The 21,436-nt window shown below is 48.5% G+C and overlaps 1 pseudogene; it reads left to right on the forward strand.

Moving 5' to 3' along the window:
• The first annotated feature begins 7,149 nt into the window (after positions 1–7,149).
• LOC142861200 (uncharacterized) lies at positions 7,150–19,496 on the forward strand (annotated as a pseudogene).
• Positions 19,497–21,436: the final 1,940 nt, after the last annotated feature.

Genomic DNA, 21,436 nt, shown 5'->3' on the forward strand with positions numbered 1-21,436 from the left:
CAGGGCCTGGCAAGTGCTCAGACCCCAGTGAATGCTGGCACGGAGCCACCGCCTGCCTGCAGCTGGCATCCCAGCTGGCAGTGAGTGTTAGGAATGGAAAGTTGGAGCTGGGCGCAGTGGTTCACACCTGTAATCCCAGCACTTTGACAGACTGAGGTGGGAGAATTGCTTGAGGCAAGGAGTTTGAGACCAGCTCTGAGTAAGATCAAGATCCCTCTGTACAGCAAATAGAAAAATTAGCCCTGCATGGTGGTATGCACCTTGTAATCCCAGCTACTCAGGAGGCTGAGGCAGGATTGTTTGAGCCCATGAGTTGGAGTCTACAGTGAGCTATAACTGAGCCACTGCACTTGAGCCTGGTCAACAAAGCAAGACTTTCAGAGGTTAAGTCACTTGCCCAAGGCTCCCAGCTTTCTAGCCATTCACTTTTCAGGATGAAAAGATTTGGGTTAGTAGAGAAGGTCAAGGTGGCAGAAGTCTCTGCTTCCCTTTCAGCATATGCCCAGGGGTATTTACTGTGCCAGGGCAGTTCTAGAATATAAAGCCCTCATGAGCATGTGAGATGGTGGGATGATTGGGCTCCACCTGAAGGGGCAGGTTGAGCCCTTTGGATTCTCAAGGCAAAGGCAGAGTTGTAACTGGAGCCATCGCTCAATCTAGGTGTTGAGTAAATACTTACTGGGGCCGGACACTGTGATAGGCAGAATAATCCCACCCTACAAAGATACATACACATCCTGATCCCTGGAACCTGTGAATATGTCATCTTACATTGCAAAAGATACTCCGCAGATGTGATTAACCACTTCAGTACAAGTATTGACTATAGTCAACAGCCACAGGTGAACGCGCACATCAACTTTAGCCGACAGCTGTGATATGACTTTTCTACTTTTTCATTTATCAAAATAAAATTGTGAACATTTAAAAATAATGTAATGAAAACATATATGTATATGTTACCTATTCTGATTTACATGACAAGTAAAGCTTCCCGTAAAGTAAAATGAGCTTTCAGTGCTTTCAAGCTCTCCTCATTACATAAGAGCAAAACAGATTCGTCGTCAATGCACAGCACATACTACCGTGCAGACTGTGAGTGCCGGCTGTGGGCAAGGTTTGCAGCCGGTGAGTGCTGTACCAAAGTGGTTAAGTAAATAATCTTCAGATGAGATTGTCCTGGATTACCCAGATGAGACTAGTATAATCACATCCTTACATGTGAAAGAGGGAGGCAGGGGGATCAGAGTCAGAGAAGATGTAACGACAAAAGCAGAGGTTGGAGTGATTTGGGACCACAGACCAAGGCATGTGGATGTCCTCTAGAAATTGGATGAGTTAAGGAAATGGATTATCCCCTAGAGCCTCTAAAAGGAACAACACAGATTTAGCCCCGTGAGGTTCATTTCTGACTTCTGACCTCTAGAAATGTACCATAATAGATTTTTGTTGTTTTAAACCACTACATTTGTGGTAATTTGTTATAGCAACAATAGGAAACTTACATACTCTCTAGACAGTTCACAGAAGTGATAAAACAGAAAGTAGGCAGGTCTGGGACTCCTTTTGCTGATAGGTAGATGGGAAGTAAGTTCTGTTCAGAGGTGGGGATGTTAAGAGAAATATGCAGTAAGGCATTGGCGATGTGGAGCTATGCTCAGCAGAAGGACAGGGTTGGAGGCCAAGAAGCAAAAGATTCCATAGATTAAGCCTTTGGTGATACAGAAAAGGAGGAGGTCATGGGCAGAGTTGACAATTTGGATTAACTGACATTGCCCAAGTGCCTCATGCACAAAAGAGGTTCAGCAAAGCATAATTTATTGTCATAATTATTGGGAAATGTGCACCCTGGGGCAGCGCCTTTGACAGCAGAAGTGTGCCAGAGAGAGCAGAAGACAAAAGAGAAGGCCAGGAAAACCCACAGAAGGAAAGGCAACCAGTACCACCACAAGCCAAAGTTCAGTCCAGTGTTCGGCTGATGAGATGGGTCTTGGTTGGGGAAAGCAAAAGATTCTTTGGATAGGACACCTGTGGTGTGTCCACCAGTAGCCAGAAAATGCAAATGGACCATTTATACAATATGTCCAGAATAGGCAAATCTATAGAGACAAAAAGCAGATTGATGGGTTTCAGGGCTAGTGAGAGAGTGAATAGAGAGTGACTACTAATGGGTATGAGGTTTCTTTTTGGGGTGATGAAAATGTTCTGGAATTAATGGTGATGGTTACACAAGCTTGTGAATATGCTATAAACCACTGAATGGTACACTTTAGAAAGGTGAACTTTATGGCATGTAAACTACAGCTCAAAAAATGTTTAAAAGGTGAAAGAAAATGTAAAGAGGATCAGGGAGAGGGGTAAAGGGGAGAAAACCATGAGAACCTGTGAGATGCAGAAGGAGGAAGGGAGACAAAGAATATCAGGCCCTCAGGAAAGTGGGAGGGGACATGGTGCATGGTGACTGCATGGCCACCATGGGTATTGCCTGTGTGGAGCTTCTGGTGCTGGAGTTACAAGCTGTAGTGGAAGGCCTTCTGGCACTTGGTGCTCACATACCCCTTCTCACCTGTGTGGATATGCTGGTGCTGGCTGAGGTGTGAGCACTGGATGAAGGCCTTGACACACTCCAGGCAGGCACATGGCTTCTCAACCACATGTATCCACTGATACTCAACAAGGTAGGTGTTCACGATGAAGGCCTTGCCACAGGCTGGGCATTCGTAGGGCTTCTCACCCGTGTGGCCCTGCTGGTGCTGGCTGGCTTGCAAACTCTGAATGGAGGCCTTGCCACACCAGCCATGTGCATACAGCCTCCCCCCACTGTGCGTCCTCTAGCGAGTGATGAACACTGTCTTCCACGGGAAGGTGTGCCCACATTCACCACACACATAGGGCATCTTGCATGTGTGTTCCCGCTTGTGCTGGCTGAGGTCAGAGCTGCCTTTGAAGGCCTTACCACAGTCCAAGCACTCAAAGGGCTTCTCAGATGTGTGGATCTTGTGATGTTCGATAAGTGTGGAACTCTGCCCAGAGGCCTTGCCACACCCAGTGCACTGATATGCCTTCTCACCACTGTGCATCCTCTGGTGGTAGATCAGGGGCAAGCTCCACCTGAAGGTTTTCCCACACTGCTGACACTGGTAGGGAATCCGCTGGTGTTTCCTCAGGTCATAACTTCCCTGAAAGGCCTTGCCACACTTCCTGCACTTATAAGATTTCTCTCCAATGTGGGTCCTCTGGTGCAGTTAGAGGGTGGAGTTCTGAATGAAGACTTTCCTGCACTCATGGCATTTGTGGGTTTTCACTCTAGTGTGAATCCTCTAATGCTCAATGAGATTGGACCGGCACCTGAAGACTTTCCCACAGTCATTGCACAGATAGGGTTTTCCCCCAGTATGAATCTTCTCATGCACAGTGAGGGCTGAGCACTGCTTGAAGCTCTTTCCACACACATTGCACCTGCAGGGTTTCCTGCTCACACAGGTTGCCTGTGACACAGCTAGCTCTGGAAGCCACTCAAACCTGCCTCCATGTGCAACTAACATATGTGTTTTTTTTCTCCACAGTGATGCTCTTTTGTTTGATGGGACCAGAAGGAACCCTGATACTTCTAACAACTTCACTGCCTACAAAGCCTCCCCGCCCAAACCAGGAGTTTCCATGCTAGGGACTGACTGTTGCTTAAAACCTCCTTCCTAGGAAAATGAATGTTCCTCCATGTCCATGGCAGGATTTCTGTTCCAGTTCCTTGAGCAGGCAACTAGAGCACCAGTGTCTGTGAAGGCAGACCCTGGTGAAGCCTTTTTGAAGACTTCCACTATTATCCCTGTGATGAAGTTTAGGACTTTGGATTTGCCCTGTGATCACTACCTTCTTGAACTGAAAGAAACCAGGATCACAATCTGAGTCATGGCACCAAAAAGAAAAAGAAATTATATAAAAAAATATATAAACCAGGATCACAAAAGGTTTTGTTGACTTTCTACACTGAAAGAGAAGAAACCAAAAATGATAATTGAAATGGACTGAATAACTAGCTCAATCCTTCATCCCTTCTTGCATATACACCCTTGACTATATTTTGTAGTTCCTCCCACTAAAGGCAGAATGGATGTCCCACTGCCTCTTTAACTTTGGGTGTGGCCATGTTACTTGGTTTGGCCACCAGACTCTGAGTGGAAGTGATAGAGTATGCTAGTCCTGAGCCTAGGCTTAGCCCTCTGGCTTCTCTGCCATCAGCATGAGGCAAATGTTCCCTGTGAGCCCTGCAAGACAAGCGCAGCAGACATAGGCCCAACCTGCAGCCTGGAGCTAAGCCCCCAACTGAGTCTAGCCCAGACCAGCCAACCACCACACACATGATAGAAATAAGCTTTCATAGCTGTGGGCCACTGGGCTATTGCAACTATTTGTTTTAGAGAAATAGCTGATATAATTGCCAAATTAAAGTGAATACTCCCTGAGAAAGATGAGGTTTGAATTTGGGGAGAGGATAAGAAAGAAACAGAGGTAGAGAGGAAGGGAGGCGAGTCTATTCAGGACAGACCAGAGGCCCAGAACACTAGTTGAACAGAGAATAAGCACAAAAGGGGTGACCAAGGGAAAGGGGCCTTCCAAGGTCTGGGGTATGGATTACAGGGGCCATGGTGGGTGCAGAAGGTGTGTCAGGAGAATCCAGGTAAGCAGCTCCAGGCAAGAGAACATTGTTGATCTGCCACTCATTCCTTGGCCAACTCTTCTTGGTATCTGGCCCTGTGCCAGACACCAAGGATACCTTGGCCTCAGCCATGAAAAGGGAAGGACTCCTCCCAACCCTAAGAGACTCACAATCTGGGCTGAAAAGAAGGCAATGAGGAGAGATTCCATCGATTTCCCAAGTAATCCCATTAACTGTCAACTAGGGGTCTTCTTACTCTCTTTGGCTGGCACCTGAGTCTCCTCCAGCTTCTTCCCTCTCTCTCCCATATCTTCCTTAAAATCTCCAAAAAAAGGAGTCTACCCTAAGTAGCCCCACACCAATGTCCCTTCACCCTGTTAGGGACTGAATTGTGTCTCCCCCAAATTCATACGTTGACATCCTAACCCCCAGTGCACCTCAGAATATAACTGTATTTGGAGATAGGACCTTTAAACAGGCAATAGGCCGGGCGTGGTGGCTCACGCCTGTAATCCTAGCACTTTGGGAGGCCGAGGCGGGCGGATTGCTCAAGGTCAGGAGTTCGAAACCAGCCTGAGCGAGACCCCGTCTCTACTATAAATAGAAATAAATTAATTGACCAACTAAAAATATATATATACAAAAAATTAGCCGGGCATGGTGGCGCATGCCTGTAGTCCCAGCTACTCGGGAGGCTGAGGCAGGAGGATCGCTGAGCCCCGGAGATTGAGGTTGCTGTGAGCCAGGCTGACGCCATGGCACTCACTCTAGCCTGGGCAACAAAGTGAGACTCTGTCTCAAAAAAAAAAAAAAAAAAGAATCAAAAAAAAAAAATAAATAAATAAACAGGCAATAACAGTTAAATGAAACATGGGTGGGCCCCAATCCAATACAACTGGAGTCCTTATAAGAAGGAGAGACACCAGGAGCATGTTCAAACAGAGGAAATGCCATGTGAAGACGACAGAAGACAGCCATCTGAAAGCCAAGAGAAACCAAACCAGGAGGCCCAGGCGGGAGGATCGCTCAAGGTCAGGAGTTTGAAACCAGCCTGAGCAAGGGCGAGACGCCTGGCTCTACTAAAAAAAATGGAAATAAATTAATTGGCCAACTAAAAATATATAGAAAAAATTAGCCAAGCATGGTGGCACGTGCCTGTAGTCCCAGCTGGTCGGGAGGCTGAGGCAGGAGGATCACTTGAGTCCAGGAGTTTGAGGTTGCTGTGAGCTAGTGAGACTCTGTCTCAAGAAAAAAGAGAAACCAAACCTGCTGACACCTTGCTTTTGGACTTCTAGCCTCCAAATCTGTGAGAAAACAAATTTCTCTTGTTTAAGCCACCCAGTCTGTGGAATTTTGTTATGGCAGCCCTAGCAAACTAATGGCTTCTCCACCCATGAACAGAGGCCACCCTCAGGCTGCTGGGCCAGCCTTGCTCACCCTTTGGACACTGCAGTTCAACCCATCAACCCTATACTCCACACCTTCAAAGCAGACCCAGAGCTGACCACTTGTCAACACTCTCCCACCACCACCTTGATCCGACCAACCTGCCCCAAGTGCCAGGATCTGGAATCATTTTCCTCCTGTGTCTCCCTGCTTCCACTTTCACCTGGATAGTCTCCCCTACAGTAGCCAGAGGACTCCTATCAAGAGCTAAGTCATGGCTGGGCGAGGTGGCTCACGCCTGTAATCCTAGCACTCTGGGAGGCCGAGGTGGGCGGATCGCTCGAGGTCAGGAGTTCGAAACCAGCCTGAGCAAGAGCGAGACCCCGTTTCTACTAAAAATAGGAAGAAACTAATTGACCAACTAAAAATATATATAGAAAAAATTAGCCGGGCATGGTGGCGCATGCCTGTAGTCCCAGCTACTCGGGAGGCTGAGGCAGGAGGATTGCTTGAGCCCAGGAGTTTGAGGCTGCTGTGAGCTAGGCTGACGCCACCGCACTCAACTCTAGCCTGGGCAACAAAGCGAGACTCTGTGTCAAAAAAAATAAAAGAGCTAAGTCATCATACATCCTCCTCTGCTCAAAGGCCTCCCAAGGCTCCCATTTCTCACCGGATAGAGGTCAAAGCCTGTACGTGGCCCATGGACCCTTTGAGATCTGCCCCCACAGGCCTCCCCATTCTGACCCTGTCCCATGCCATCTCCTTCCCTTGATCCCTCCAGCTGGTCCTCCTCACCAATGCCCACCTCCTGGCCTTTGCATTTGTGTTCCATCCACGTGAAATAGCCTCCCCCTGAGTTGTCCCCTCTATTCAGAACTCAGCTGCCAACTCCTCAGAGGACTATTTCTTTCTTTACCATCTGCCTCCTCCACAATGATGTCAGCTCCGCAAAGGCAGGCCATGCCTGTCCTTGTCACTGCAGTGTCCAATCGGGAGCAGTGCTGGCTGCCTGTAGTGAGTACTTGGTATTTATCTGTGGAGGAAGATGTGAAACGCTCACCCCAGCTGCCCGAAGTCTGCACGGCAAGGTCTGAGCACCACAGGGGATGCGGCCGGAGGCTGAGGCCAGTGAGCACCTCCGGCAAGGCCTTACCACACAAAGCCACCACCCTCCGTGGCGTAGGCCCCTGGTCAGAGTCTCCAGCTCAGTGTCTCCCCCAACACACACATATACACAGAAGACATATTCTCACACACGGTCCGGGCATACGTGTGTCACTCAATAGCAACCCAGTCACAATCAGGTCACTGTAACATCACACACAGTTGGGAACTTCATACTGCGCCAGGTCCTCCCCATCACCTCCAAGTGAGTCTCTGACTCACAGACACCACACAGATGTGCCGCCACACACAGCTGCATGACACGGCGACTAGCCCTCAGGTCGCACTTGCCGTGTCTCCCTGAAAGTAAGACCGGGTCTTATATTTATTTTTCCTCAAGAAGGCACCCAAGGGCTGATTTTCAGGGGATGTGTTGTTTTTTTAAGTACAGTACAACCATCTACATTGATTCAAATATAGTGAAGTCGCCTTCTTCTGGAACATCATCGTCACTCTGCAAACCCCGAATCCCATCCTGAGTGTCTTGCGACTCTGTTTCCTTTAGACCCACCGGCCGATCTCTCCCGTGGAGCCACAGAGCTGTCACGGGCGGATGAGAAGGGCTGCTCGCGTCTTCCCGCTCCGCGCCGACACGCATGCGCTGTGCAGACGCGCCGCGTGGCCACGCCGTCACCAGGGCTGATTTCCGGGTGGGGCTTCTATTGCGCATGCTCAGACATCCTGCTGGGGCTTGTTTTAGGGGGAGGGCTTATTTTCAGGGGAAACGCGGTATGGGTCTGATGGGCCGTGCTTGTGTGTCTGACACATCTTGAGTGTCTGTATCTGACTGACAGGTTGAGAGGGTGAGGTTGGCTGACGGTGGGGATCGTCCGGGCTGTTGTGTGCCTGGCTGAGCGGTGGAGACTGACAGAGACGCTTGTCAGTGGAGATGTAGTAGGTGAGTTGAGCGACGCTGAGAGGGAGGAGGTGAGTGTGTGACTGACCGCGTCTGATTTCAAGTGTGACTGATGTCCTCCGTGTGTTGGGTTGAATGCGGTGACTAAGAGATGATTGGCTGTGACAGAACGACAGTGTGATGTGAATGTTATGAGGCCTGTGTTCATCTGACTGTAGGCGACATTGACATATTTTGTGTGCTGGGGTGTGTTCTGGAGTGTGACTGACTGAGAGAGCAGGTACGTTAAAATGCGATTGACTGACATAGTCAGAGATCTGAAATTTGGGTGATCCACAGAGAGTTTACCAAGCATTTGACAGAGTATTTGTGCTTTGCCATGTCTGCAGCTGAAATTGGGTGGCCAGTGGTCACCTTGCTGGGTTTATGGATCTGTCCCCCAGTGTGGGCTTAACCATGGCAGGTGACCACGGATGTACATTTGCTGCGTGTTTTCTGTGTGCCGGGCTTCTGCTAGATGCTTGTCACGAATCACCTCGGGCACCCTCACAGCAGCCCTCTGAGGCAGGAGCATTATCAAGCCTAGTTTGAGCAACGAGTGGGAAATGAAAGAGCCGCTCGGCTCAGTTGGTCAAGCAGCTACGGGTGGGACCCCTACCTGGGTGAGGTCAGCACGTTGGAGGTGGGCTGAGGAGGCTGAGGAAGGTGCACAATCTCTGAAACATGTGTTTCAGAGATTGTCATAAGAACAGGTATTCCAGGGCCAGGCGCGGTGGCTCACGCCTGTAATCCTAGCACTCTGGGAGGCTGAGGCGGGTGGACTGCTCGAGGTCAGGAGTTCGAAACCAACCCGAGCAAGAGCGAGACCCTGTCTCTACTATAAATAGAAAGAAATTAATTGGCCAACTAATTAATATATATATAGAAAAAATTAGCTGAGCATGGTGGTGCGTGCCTGTAGTCCCAGCTACTTGGGAGGCTGAGGCAGGAGGATTGCTGGAGCCCAGGAGTTTAAGGTTGCTGTGAGCGAGGCTGACGCCACAGCACTCACTCTAGCCTGGGCAACAGAGTGAGACTCTAAAAAAAAAAAAGAACAGGTATTCCAGGAGTGCAAAAGAGAGTATGGAAACTATTGCTGTGTTTATTGTTATTCCTGCCACCCTTGCTCCTCTCCCCCCTGCCCTGAACAATCCCTTACATTTTGTGGGTGATCATGCTCAGTGTTTCCTGGGCCCTTCATTTGCTCAGTGCCTGTTTCCTGTGTACCTGGTACAGGCCAAGCCCTGGGTACTGTGTCTCAGCACAACCAGCTTCTCTGGGGAAACATGAGCTTACAGTACTAAGGCAGGGAACACAGACCTAGGACACTTTGGGAAAAGGACTTAGCCTACTACCAGGCATCTGGGATGGCTCCTGAAGAAGGTAACAGCTAGGATTAGGCATAGAGAACCAGGAGAAGTTTGTCAGGTACAAAGGGGGATTTCAGGACAAGAGAACAACAGGGGCAAAGGCTGAGGTACATAGGGATAACAGCAAGGGCGAGGCCCCAGGAGGCCCAAGGGAGCTGTACGGTGGAGTTAAAGGGCTTGAACATGTCTTCAGCAAAGGTTACTTGCTGTCATTGAAAGGTTTCAGGACCAGGGTCTTGTTTTACCAGTGTTCCTACTCCCTGCACCCAAGGCCCTAGATTTCTCAGGCTTCCTGCATCTCTGTGCAGGGTGCCTTCCCTGAGCAGTGACACCAAGAACAGTGAATGTCTGAGCTGGCAATTAAGGGAAGAGGAAAGAGAAGAGTTGTGAATATTTATACTTGGGGGGATTGTGGGTGGGGAGAGGGAGACGCCAAGTCCTTGAATAAAAGGTAGCTTGTGGGCCGGGCGTAGTGCCTCAAGCTTGTAATCTTAGCACTCTGGGAGGCTGAGGTGGGAAGACTGCTTGAGACCAGGAATTTGAGACCAATCTTAGCAAGAATGAGATCCCATCTCTACTAAAAATAGAAAAATTAGCCAGGCATCGTGGCATGTGCCTGTAGTCCCAGCTACTTGGGAGGCTGAGGCAGGAGGATTGCTTGAGCCCAGGAGTCCAAGGCTCTGGTGAGACAAGGTGCACCACTGCACTGCAATCCAGCCTGGGCAACAGAGTGAGACCATGTCTCAAAGAAAAAAGATATTTTGAGAGAGAGAGAGAGAGAGAAAGTGAGACCACATTCATATAACTTTTATTACAGTATATTGTTATAATTGTTTTGTTATTAGTTATTGTTGTTAATCTCTTTACTGTGCTTCATTTATAAATTAAACTTTAGCATGGATATATATATATATGGAGAGAGAGAGAAAAAAAAAAAACCATAGTGTATATAGGTTTTAGTACTATCTACAGTTTCAGGCATCCACTGGGAGATCTTGGAACATATTCTCCAAAGCTAAGAGGGGATGACTAATATAAAAGACCTTATAGGTCTGGAGAAATTGTGGAGAAATTGGAACCCTCATCCACAGCTAGTGGGAATGTAAAATGGTACAGTCACTTTGGAAAACAGCCTGGTGGTTTCTTATGTTAACCATGGAGTTATGGTATTAACCAGCAATTTCATTTCTAAGTATGTATCTAAGAGAATTGAAAACATTTGTCCATGTGAAAAATTGTACTCCAGGCTGGGCGTGGTGGCTCACACCTGTAATCCTAGCATTCTGGGAGGCCGAGGCGGGAGGATCGCTCAAGGTCAGGAGTTCGAAAAATTGTACTCTGGCATTCATAGAAGCAATTTTTATAATAGCCAAAAAGTAGAAGCAACCAAATGTCAGCTGATGAATGGATAAACAAAATGTATTGTGTCTATAAAGTGGAATATGATTTAGTCATGAAAAGGAGTAAAATACTGATACATGCTACAACATGGCTGAACCTAAAACACGTTCTCAGTGAAAGAAGCCAGATATGAAAAGTCATATGTTGTATGATTCTGTTTATATGAAATGCCAAGAATAGGCAAATCACTAGACACAGAAAGTAGATCAGTGGTTTCCAGAAGCTGGAAGGAAGAGAAATGGGAGTGACTGCTAATGGATTTCTTTTTAGGATAATGAAATTTTTCTGGATTTGGACTTTGGTGATGGCTGTACAAACTTGTGAATATACTAAAACCACTAAAAGGGTAAATTTTATGGTATGTGAATTTTTTATACATACATTTCTTAAAGTAGAAAAGAAAGGGGAACTTCAAAACCTCACAACCCAGAGGAACCCACCACTTACAGGAAAACAATACTTTCCAAGGTTTTTCTGTCCTTTTTTGGGAGGTGGATGGTATATAGCAAAGACTTATCTGAATTTTCTATACAATTTCTTATTTTGGCTCTTTAACACTATAGAAAAAGCATTTTCTTGTGTCATTAAAGATTCATGAGCTTCATTTTAACTTCTACAAAAGATTCAAGTCCTGTAGATTTCATAACTTAATTTACCTACTGGTCTCTCCCTTGTCTTAGGTGTTTAGCTTTGCTTTCTTTTTTAACATTCATTATTAATAATGTTTTAGCATTCACCTTTGTCTAATGTTCAGAAGATTTCTCCTGATTTGGCGGTTTGGACCTGGGTATATACTGTTACTCCCACCTCAGGAGTCATCTGAAAATGTGTGGAGTGTATTTGGATGTTATAATGACCGGAGGAGGGGTTTACTTGTATTCTTAGGTGGGTCCTACAGTGTGAAGGACAGGCCTCAGAAGGAAGTATTGTCTCCTTCTGAATGTCAGTAGCACCCCCATCTAGAAATGGGGTTGGATTCTGACAAGTAGAATTAATACTGAGCCAGAGGCCAGGCGCGGTGGCTCACGCCTATAATCCTAACATTCTGGGAGGCCGAGACGGGCAGATTGCTCTAAGTCAGGAGTTCGAAACCAGCCTGAGCAAGAGCGAGACCCTGTCTCTACTATAAATAGAAAGAAATTAATTGGCTGACTAATATATAGAGAAAAAATGAGCCGGGCATGGTGGCACATGCCTGTAGTCTCAGCTACTCAGGAGGCTGAAGCAGGAGGATTGCTTGAGCCCAGGAGATTGAGGTTGCTGTGAGCTAGGCTGACACCATGGCACTCACTCTATCCTGGGCAACAAAGCGAGACTCTGTCTCAAAAAAAAAAAAAAAAAATACTGAGCCAGAGGATGTGGCTGTTTTAAAGCTCTTATAATATATTGCCAGATTGTTTGCCAAAGACATTCTAATTGACCACCCCCACCAGTAGTGCATGAAGCTGGCTTCTCACCAGTCCCTATCTGCATTCAGTGCTCACAGTTCTTCTAGAGTTTGGAAAGGTCATGGTGAGAGGCAGCCCCATGTGGAGGAAAGACCACAGGACATCAGAGAGCCCGAGTTCAAATCCCAGCTCTGTACTCACTGGTCAAAAGACCCTGGGAACACAATTTCCTTAACTTTTATTTTTATTTATTCATTTATTTTTTTGAGACAGAGTCTCACTCTGTTGCCTGGGCTAGAGTGCCATGGCATCAGCCTAGCTGACAGCAACCTCAAACTCTTGGGCTCAAGCAATCCTCCTGCGTCAGCCTCCCAAGTAGCTGGCACTACAGGCACACACCACTATGCCTGGATAATTATTTCTATATATTTTTAGTAGGCCAATTAATTTCTTTCTATTTATAGTAGAGACGGGCTCTCGCTCTTGCTCAGGCTGGTTTTGAACTCCTGACCTTGAGCGATCCGCCTACCTCGGGCTCCCAGAATGCTAGGATTACAGGCGTGAGCCACCGTGCCCAGTCTATAATATTATACTGTATGCATATGCAGCTTTTTATCAGTTCATCAGTCGATGGCCATTTGGATTGTTTCTGCTTTTTTGGCTGTTATGATTAATGCAGTTATAAACAGTTTGTGTACAAGTTTTTGTGAGGACATATATTCATTCCCTTGGGTATACTCCTAGGAGTGGAATTGCTGGGTCATGTGGTAGCTCTATGTTTAACCTTTTAAGTAACTACTAGACTTTCCCACAATGGCTACACCATCTTACATTACAACGGGCAGTGTATGAGGGTTCTAGTTTCTCCATATCATCACCATCCAACCAGGCTCTTTGCCTGCTATGAAAGAGGAAGCCAATACACTGAGATAGCAGAGTTTACAGCAGAGAACGTTTAATTCTGCGTAGTGCTAAGGGTGGAAATGGGAAGAATTTCTCAAATCCGCCTTCCTGAGAATTTGGGAGGCAGGGTTTTTAAGAATAGTTTGGCAGGCCAAGGAGTAGGCAATTAGGTTTGTTAATTGGCTAGGTTTGGGGAAAAATTATAGGGGTGTAGAAATCCTCTAGTGTTGCTTCAGTTCTTGGGGTCACAATTCCAGTTGAGTCAGTTTCTTGGTATGGGTCACAGGTCTGAGTGGGTCAGCCAATCCACTGGAATGCAGACCTGGAAGATGTCTCGGAAACTACTAGGTTTTGAAAGGGTGATGTTATCTACAGAGAGAGTTAAGAATCTTTATGACCACCAGCTATGGGACTGGGGAGTAGCAATTATGGACAGTGACTAATTATTATTATTATTTTTACCTAGGCTTGTTCCTTCACAGTTTGGAACCCTTACCCCATTTCTCACCTTGCACTCCTTTATTGATTTGTGGAAAGGGTGGTTTCAATATCCCTCCCAACACTTGTTATCTGTCTGATTATAGCCATCCCAACAGGTGTGAAGTGATATCTTATTATGGTTTTGATTGGCAATTCCCTGGTAGCTAGTGATGTTGAGCATATTTTTTGTATTTATTGTCCATTTGCATATTTCCTCTGGAAAAAGATCTAGTCAAATCCTTTGCTCATTTAAAAATTGGATTATTCATCTTTTTATTATGGAGTTGTTCTACATATAGGTCCTGGTCAGATATATGTTTGCAAATATTTTTTTACATCTTTTGGGTTGCCTTTTCACTTTCTTGAAGGGGTCCTTTGAATCACAAAAATGTTTTATTATGATTAAGTCTAGTTTATTTATTTTATCTCTTGTCACTTATGCTTTTGGTGTCATGTCTAAAAAGGCTTTGCATTATTTTTAAGTGTGTGTGGAATATTAACCAAAATTAAGCACAAACTGGGTCACAAACCACATCTCAGTACATTTCAAAGGATTGAAATCCATCATAGCATGTTTTCTGACCACAAATGACTTAATCTAGAAATCAATAATTAAAAGACAACTAGAGGCCGGGCGCAGTGGCTCACGCCTATAATCCTAGCTCTCTGGGAGGCCGAGGCGGGTGGATTGCTCAAGGTCGGGAGTTCGAAACCAGCCTGAGCAAGAGCGAGACCCTGTCTCTACTATAAATAGAAAGAAACTAATTGGCCAACTAATATATATAGAAAAAATTAGCCGGGCATGGTGGCTCATGCCTGTAGTCCCAGCTACTTGGGAGGCTGAGACAGAAGGATCGCTTGAGCCCAGGAGTTTTTTGTTTTTTTTTTTCAAGATGACTTTTTCTGAGGAGAGCCCAGGAGTTTGAGGTTGCTGTGAGCGAGGCTGACACCACGGCACTCACTCTAGCCTAGGCAACAAAGCGAGACTCTGTCTCAAAAAAAAAAAAAAAAAAAAAAAAAGACAACTAGAAAACCTCCAACTGTTTGACAATGAAGCAACAGAGCTATAAATAACCAATGGGTCAGGAAGAAACCACAACAGAAATTAGAAAATAAAATCTGACTGGCTTAAAAAACATAATAGAAAAAAAATATTTTGAACTAAATGATAATGAAGATATAACATATCAAACTTGTAGTGTGAAGCTAAAGTTGTGTTTAGTGGGAAATTCATAGCCTTAAATACATATACTAGAAAAGAGGAAAGGGGCCAGGTGTGGTGGCTCACACCTGTGATCCTAGCACTCTGAGAAGCCAAGGAGGGTGGATCCCGTGAGCCCAGGAGTTTGAAGTTGCGGTGAGCTGTGACTGCATGACTGCACCACTGTACTTTTATCTAGGTGACAGAGTGAGACCCTGTCTTAAAAGAGAAAAAGAAAAGGGGAAAGACTGAAAGTCCATTATGTAGGTATCAATCTCAGACACTACAAAATAATGAGCAAATAAAGTGAGGGAATGACCACGTGGCTACTTGGGGAGGGTGTGTGTGAGACAGCGAGGGAGACCTGGTTCTGCCGCGAAGGGCACACCTCAAAACAGACTGGCTGTGGATTTGCCTAGGTTTGTAGCTCAGCTCCCCGATAACCCTTCACGAGCTGGGAGACTTTGGCAAATCTTTTCCTCCTCTGTGTCTGTGTATCCATACAACTGGAAGACAGTTCCCACCTCCTGAGTTTGTTATAAGTTTTAAACGAATTATTACATGCAAGCATTCAGGACAGTGCTCAGTAACGAATGGGTGCTGTCCTGATTATTAGGATGGTCTATGTCTCTGTGAGGGCGAGTCACGTCTCACAGGCCTCAAGCCTGGCTTGCCCTTCTCTGCAGGCGAGAGGCCGGGCCCTGGGTTCCACACGACGACAAAGCTCTGGCATTGCTGCAGACCCAGTTCCAAGGCCCCAGCCGCCCCGTGTCTACGCAGTGCTCCCGCCCTACGGCCATCCCCAAGTGCTCCCTGAGAACAGCACCGCTTTCTTCAAGTGACGGTGGAGGAGGAGAGGGAGGAGGAGGAGGCCGTCCTCTCCCAGCGCCAGGAATCTGGCCGTGAGCTCGCCGCCGCCCTGAGGCTGCACGCTGCGTCCGGCCCACGCGCGCCGTGCTGGCGCTGCTGCTGCTGGAGCAGTTCCTGGGCGCGCTGCCCGCGAGACCCAGGCCCGGGCGGGCGCCCAGTGCCCCGGGAGCGGGGAGGAGGCTGCTGTGCTGGTGGAGGGCCGGACTCGGGCGCTGGGCAGGGCAGGGACGGCGGCCCGCAGCGAGTGGGGCGGCCCGCGCTGTGCCTTGCCCTGACTCTGCACCCTGCTAGACAGGTCTGCTTTGGTTGCAGGTGACTTAACCCCAGCTCAAACTGGCTGAAGCAAAGAAGGGTGAGGAGTCTTCCGACAGGGCTACATCCAGAAGACCTGTTGGCAACATCAGGACTCTTTCTTTCTCTCTCTCATTCTACTTCTCAGTTGGGTTTTCCTATGTCAGCTTCACTCTCATTTTAGGTTCTCCGCCCACGGGGACAAAGGTGGCCCAGCAAACCCAGGCTTGTGCCTTACCAATGCAGAAGCTGGGGAGGAATAGCAGTAAGAGGTCTCTGGTCTGAGTTCCACCGAACCAGCTGGGATCTTGTGTTTACCTTTGGCCACCAAATCCCAGTGACTGACAATGAGCAAGGGGCAATTCCCCAGAGGAAAACCTGGTTGCTGGGGCAGGGGTTGGGAGACAAATAACAGGCATCCCTGTGCACCCTTTTTGGACTCGCCCGTCCTGGCCTCCAGGATCTGCTAGAGTCAGACCTGCCCTGGCTGGGGTGAGCACTGTTGCTCAGGGAGACCCACACAGACATCCCAGCCCAGGATGTCGGGCCGGTGCAGGAGGGACACAGCCATGGGACAGTCCAGAGCCAGGAGCGAAGGCTGATCTCAGAAGGGCTCGACCTGGCCTGTTGGCAGCACAGGGCAGGGGCCAAGCAGGCGCCAGGGAGGAGGCGTGCAGGGGCAGGGGGAACATGGATTTTGGACACAGCTGAACCATCAAGGCTCGGTAGATCTTGGCCTCTTCCTGGCCATGTGACTCTCTTGTGCCTCAGTTTACTTGTGGGTAAAGTAGGGATTATAATCAAAATACCCACCTTCGTGTTGTTGAGAGATATAAACAAGGCAGTGCCTGTGCAGCGCCTAAAGTGGCGCCTGGCACGGACTGAACTCGCGGTAACTAAAGCTGTTAGGGCATCTCTTTCAGCTCCCTGAGAAACAGACCTCTCTAGTTGATGGGGTCCTTCCCTCGGCCGTTGGCTGCGCCCCAGCAGATGTTGCAGGGGCAGGGAGTGGAAACTGGGAGGCCCCATCCTCCCAGGCAGTCAGCAAAGTCTTCAGAGAAAGGACGGAGTGGCGCTAAGAAGGCAACAAAGAGCCGCAGTCCAGGTGGCACGGGCGGAGGCAGTGGCAGGGGCAGGGGCCAGGCGGTGTGACGTTTCTGGAGTAGAAAGAAAGGGGGAGCAGGGGAGCATGGGGCGGTCCATGGGCCTGGAGGAGGAGATTCCAGGGCTAAAATCCTGGCTTGGCCACTAGCTAACTGTGGACTTGCACAAGTTGCTCGACCACTCTGACTGATTGTGTGATGTCTCCCCAGTCACTCGACACCTTCTCTCAGCCAGCCTCGGTCACCAGTCCATGGTGGAGTCATCGCAGTGCCTGCTTCTCAGAATGAGTTGAAGGGAAAACGAGGCAGAGGAAGTTGCCTGCTGCACTCGGAGCTGGCCTATAACAGAAGGGCACCAGTGGTATAGCGTCCGCGGCTTACAGCCAGGAAACTAAGACCCCGACAAGGGCAGGATTGCTAAGGGCTACAGAGCTGGCCAGTGGCAGAGCTGGGACTTGGGCCCAGTTCCTGCACTGCTGAGCCCACTCTGGACATGAGCAGCAGTTTTTCCACCCATCTCTCTGCCTCCTCCCTGGAATCCACCCAGTAGCTGTTGCCAGGTTACTTTTGCACCCATCCAGGGCAGGTCAGTGCAGGCCTACCTCTACCTCACACCCACCCCAATCCTGGCACCCCTTAACCACATGCTGCCTTCTCAGCACTTTTAAAGGCTGGGAATGGGCCTCCTGGGGAATCAGGGGGCCAGGTGGGCATGTCACCCATTCACCCCAATAGTGGTCGTCTACCTGCAGTTCTAGTCGTGGAAAATTTCAGAATCGGGCATCTGGATTGATTCCCTCATTCAGCTAGTGTTCACTGAGCATCTGTGGACCCGTCCGGACTCAGAGGCAAGACACTGAATGTGACGGACACAGCCTCGACCTCCCAGAGGTCAGGGCCTACCCATGGGAGCACCTAACAAGGATCAGTTCCACATCAGGTTGTTTTTGTGTTTTTTTTTTTTCCTGACACTTGAGCCAAAATCAGGAGTCTTGAAGAATGAAGAGTTTGAGAAGGACAGAAAAATGAGAACTCATGATATAGTTTTATCTTCTTAGTTTTTTCAGATGAATGTAATTGCTTGACAGGTGATGCAGTTTTATATGTGAGAGGACAGCTCTGCACCCTTTTGTCATCTATGACACCAGATGAGAAACTTCCCTTTGGAAATGGGGCCAGATGTTAGGGATGGGCCCCATCTCCCCTTACAAGGCATGACCCTCAGCAGAGGGAGGGAGGGAGGCTTGGTGGGGCAGGAGTGGTGATGCTGTGGTTTGGGTCGTTTCAGGATGGGAGCTGGAGCCGGGCCTGCAGAGGCAAACTGCAAGCAGAGCGACTCAGAGGAGTCAGAGCCATGAACCACGGCCACCAAAACCCTCATGAGTTGCTCCCCTGGGACCCACATTTGCTGATGCCTGTGAATCTGAGGGCAGCTCAGAGAGGCACACAGGACCCTCAGGGGAGACCTGGACAAAATCTGTTGCCCAAGAGGTGGATTTCAGGAAAACCTCAGGAACTTACCAGGATGACCCCACAGACCAGCCTGGCCATGAATCTGGTACCTTGGGGAACAGTTCTAGTGCATGGGCAAACTTAACCTCCCAAGAGAAGACTCTTTCAGAAGAGAAGTTTGACCAGTGGGATGGTTATGGGACAGAGCCTCTATACACACACTCAGGAAGGAAGTCCAAGTGTGGCAACTGTAGGAAGACATTTCAGAGTGCCTTGGCCCTTGAGGTGCACCAGAAGAGCCACTCTCAGAAGACACCATATGCCTGCAGTGAGTGTGGGAAGACCTTCAGCCAAAGCACTCACCTAGCCCAGCACCAGGTGGTCCACACAGGGGCAAAGCCCCATGAGTGTAAGGAATGTGGGAAAGCCTTCAGCCAAGTCACCCACCTGACACAGCGCCAAAGGATTCATATCAGAGAGAAACTCTACAAATGTGGGGAATGTGGCAAAACCTTCAGCCGCAGCACCCACCTCACCCAGCACCAGCAGGTGCACACAGGGGAGCGGCCCTACCAGTGTGATGAGTGCGGGAAGGCCTCCTGCCAGAGCACCCACTTGACTCAGCACCAGCACATCCACACTAGGGAGAAACCCTACAAGTGTGACACATGTGGGAGAGCCTTCAGTGGTTGATCAGGTCTGATCCAACACCTGAGAATCCGTTCTGGAGAGAAGCCATATCAGTGTAAGGTTTGCCCCAAGTCCTTGTGCAGAGCTCCTCCCTCATGGAGCACCAGAGGATCCACACAGGAGAGAAGCCCTAGAAGTGCAGTGACTGTGGGAAGGTCTTTAGCTGAAGCTCGGCCCTCATGGTTCACCTGACAATCCATCATGGTACTGCAGTGACTGGAAGTAGCCCTCAGGGCATAGCATAAGCTCTCCTGAGAAGCTCAGCATCTAAGAGAAACTCTGAGCTGTGAAAGAGCTGAGAATAGGATGGGTGATTGCTGAGTCACCAAAATGATAAGGTGCCTGAGGGCAGACTCTGGGGCTGTCTGGCAACAATTCTGCATTGAGCACCAATGGGAGGCCCCAATGAACATAAAGTGATTCAAGCCAGCTGAAGAAGCTTCCAGAAGGATCCTGTTGTCCTCTATTTCCCATGCAGGCCTGTCCTAGAGAGAGGACAGCTAAGCTGAGGACTGGATTAGTTCTCAGGGACAGGGCAAGTGTCTTTCAGAACTCAGTGGTCCCCAGATGCTCTGGGCAGGCAGACTTCAGCTTCTTGTTCTCACTTGGCTACTCTTCCTACCTGTTCCTCTGCTGCTCAGCCCAGAAGGGACACCTGCCATGCCCAGCTCTGTGCCTCAGCACCTACTATTTCCACTCCACCCTATTTTGTGCCCGACTCCAAGGCTGACTTATGAGACTGCCTCTCCTGCGAAGCCCTCTCCAGACACTCCATCTCTCTCATGTTTTCTCTGCCGTAACCCTTGCCCAACAGCTGTTTCTCCCTCCCCCTCTCCCTCCACACCCCACGAGTCACCAGCCCTTTTGGTTTAACCTAAAGCTCACCTCTAATTCATCTTCTCCTTTCCCACCACTGTTACTTTATGTGAGCCCTGAGTGCCTTGTGCCTGGATTATAGCAAGAGCCTCCTTCCTGACTCCTTCCTGCCTTCATTCCCTCTCCCGTGTCATTCTCCAGGGGGCTCTTGCTATTACCCAAATCTGATGTGTCACTCCATGGCAAAAAGCTCTCCAATGTGTCACCCTTCTACAACAAAGCTTCCTGAATGGGTACAAGTATGCCAAGATATTGGTTCTTTGGGCCCCGAGCAACCTCTTCTGTCATCCTCATATGTGCATACAAATATTGTCCTTTTTTGGTGCAGTGATGTGAAAATGGTTTCAATGTACTGCCCTACAGGATAAACCAAACTCCTTCATCTGCTGTTCACAATCGTTCGTGACCTAGCCTTGTCTGGCCTCGTCGTCTCACCTTCCATACCCCAGCCATGTGGAACCTCTACTATGGCTCCTAAAGAAGCCATATTTTTTGCCACCTACATGCCTTTGTACCTGTACCTGGAACCCTCCTCTCCTCTTTCCAATAAATGTGCCTCCCCAGTGAAGCCTCCTCAACTTCTCTGCTTCCAGAGCACCTCATAGTTACCTCTCTTACACCTTCTACCATGTTGTTTTACTTGTTTACTCCTTGCAGAGCTCACAGTCTGTGTTTTTCAAGGATACTATGAGCTCCTAAGAGCAGGGGCCATGACTTACTCACACACAAGACTCAATAGGCCCTGACCAATGTCTCCTGAATGGATGTGACTGTGTCTTCCCTGAGGCAGTCACCATGCTCTGCCCCACATCATCCTTATACCCACTTACATGGATGTTCCCCACCAGCTCTGGAGCCTGCAAGGAAAAACAATCTGATTTTCTTGGGGCCCAGCATCCAGACAACCCTAGCATGCATGCAGTGGCCTCAATAAAATGTTACTGTATTGAGGCTTCCCTGTCTAGGGTCCCAGAGCCCCTAGTGTCATAGACTCAGTAGTTGCCAGCATTCTGTCAATACACCGTCTGGGCTCCTTTCACAATCCTGCAACCTTGTGCCATGTTTAGGTTCCTTGTCTATAACTAGATGTTGCAGCTTCTGTTCTGTCTTATGAGGGTGTCAGTCTTTTTGCTTCTGTTTCTCTGATGGTCCCATCCTGTGTGAATCATTGGATCTACCATATTGTGTACTGGTCACTGTCCCTCTTTCTCTCCATGTATCTCCCTATATTTTAGATTCATTCCCTCTGTGTCATGAGTAAACAGAGCCATGTAGACTGAGTAGGGAGGTGCAAAACAGGAAGAAGAGT

The sequence above is a fragment of the Microcebus murinus genome, chromosome 16 (assembly GCF_040939455.1).
Source record: "Microcebus murinus isolate Inina chromosome 16, M.murinus_Inina_mat1.0, whole genome shotgun sequence".
Classification (NCBI taxonomy): domain Eukaryota; kingdom Metazoa; phylum Chordata; class Mammalia; order Primates; family Cheirogaleidae; genus Microcebus; species Microcebus murinus.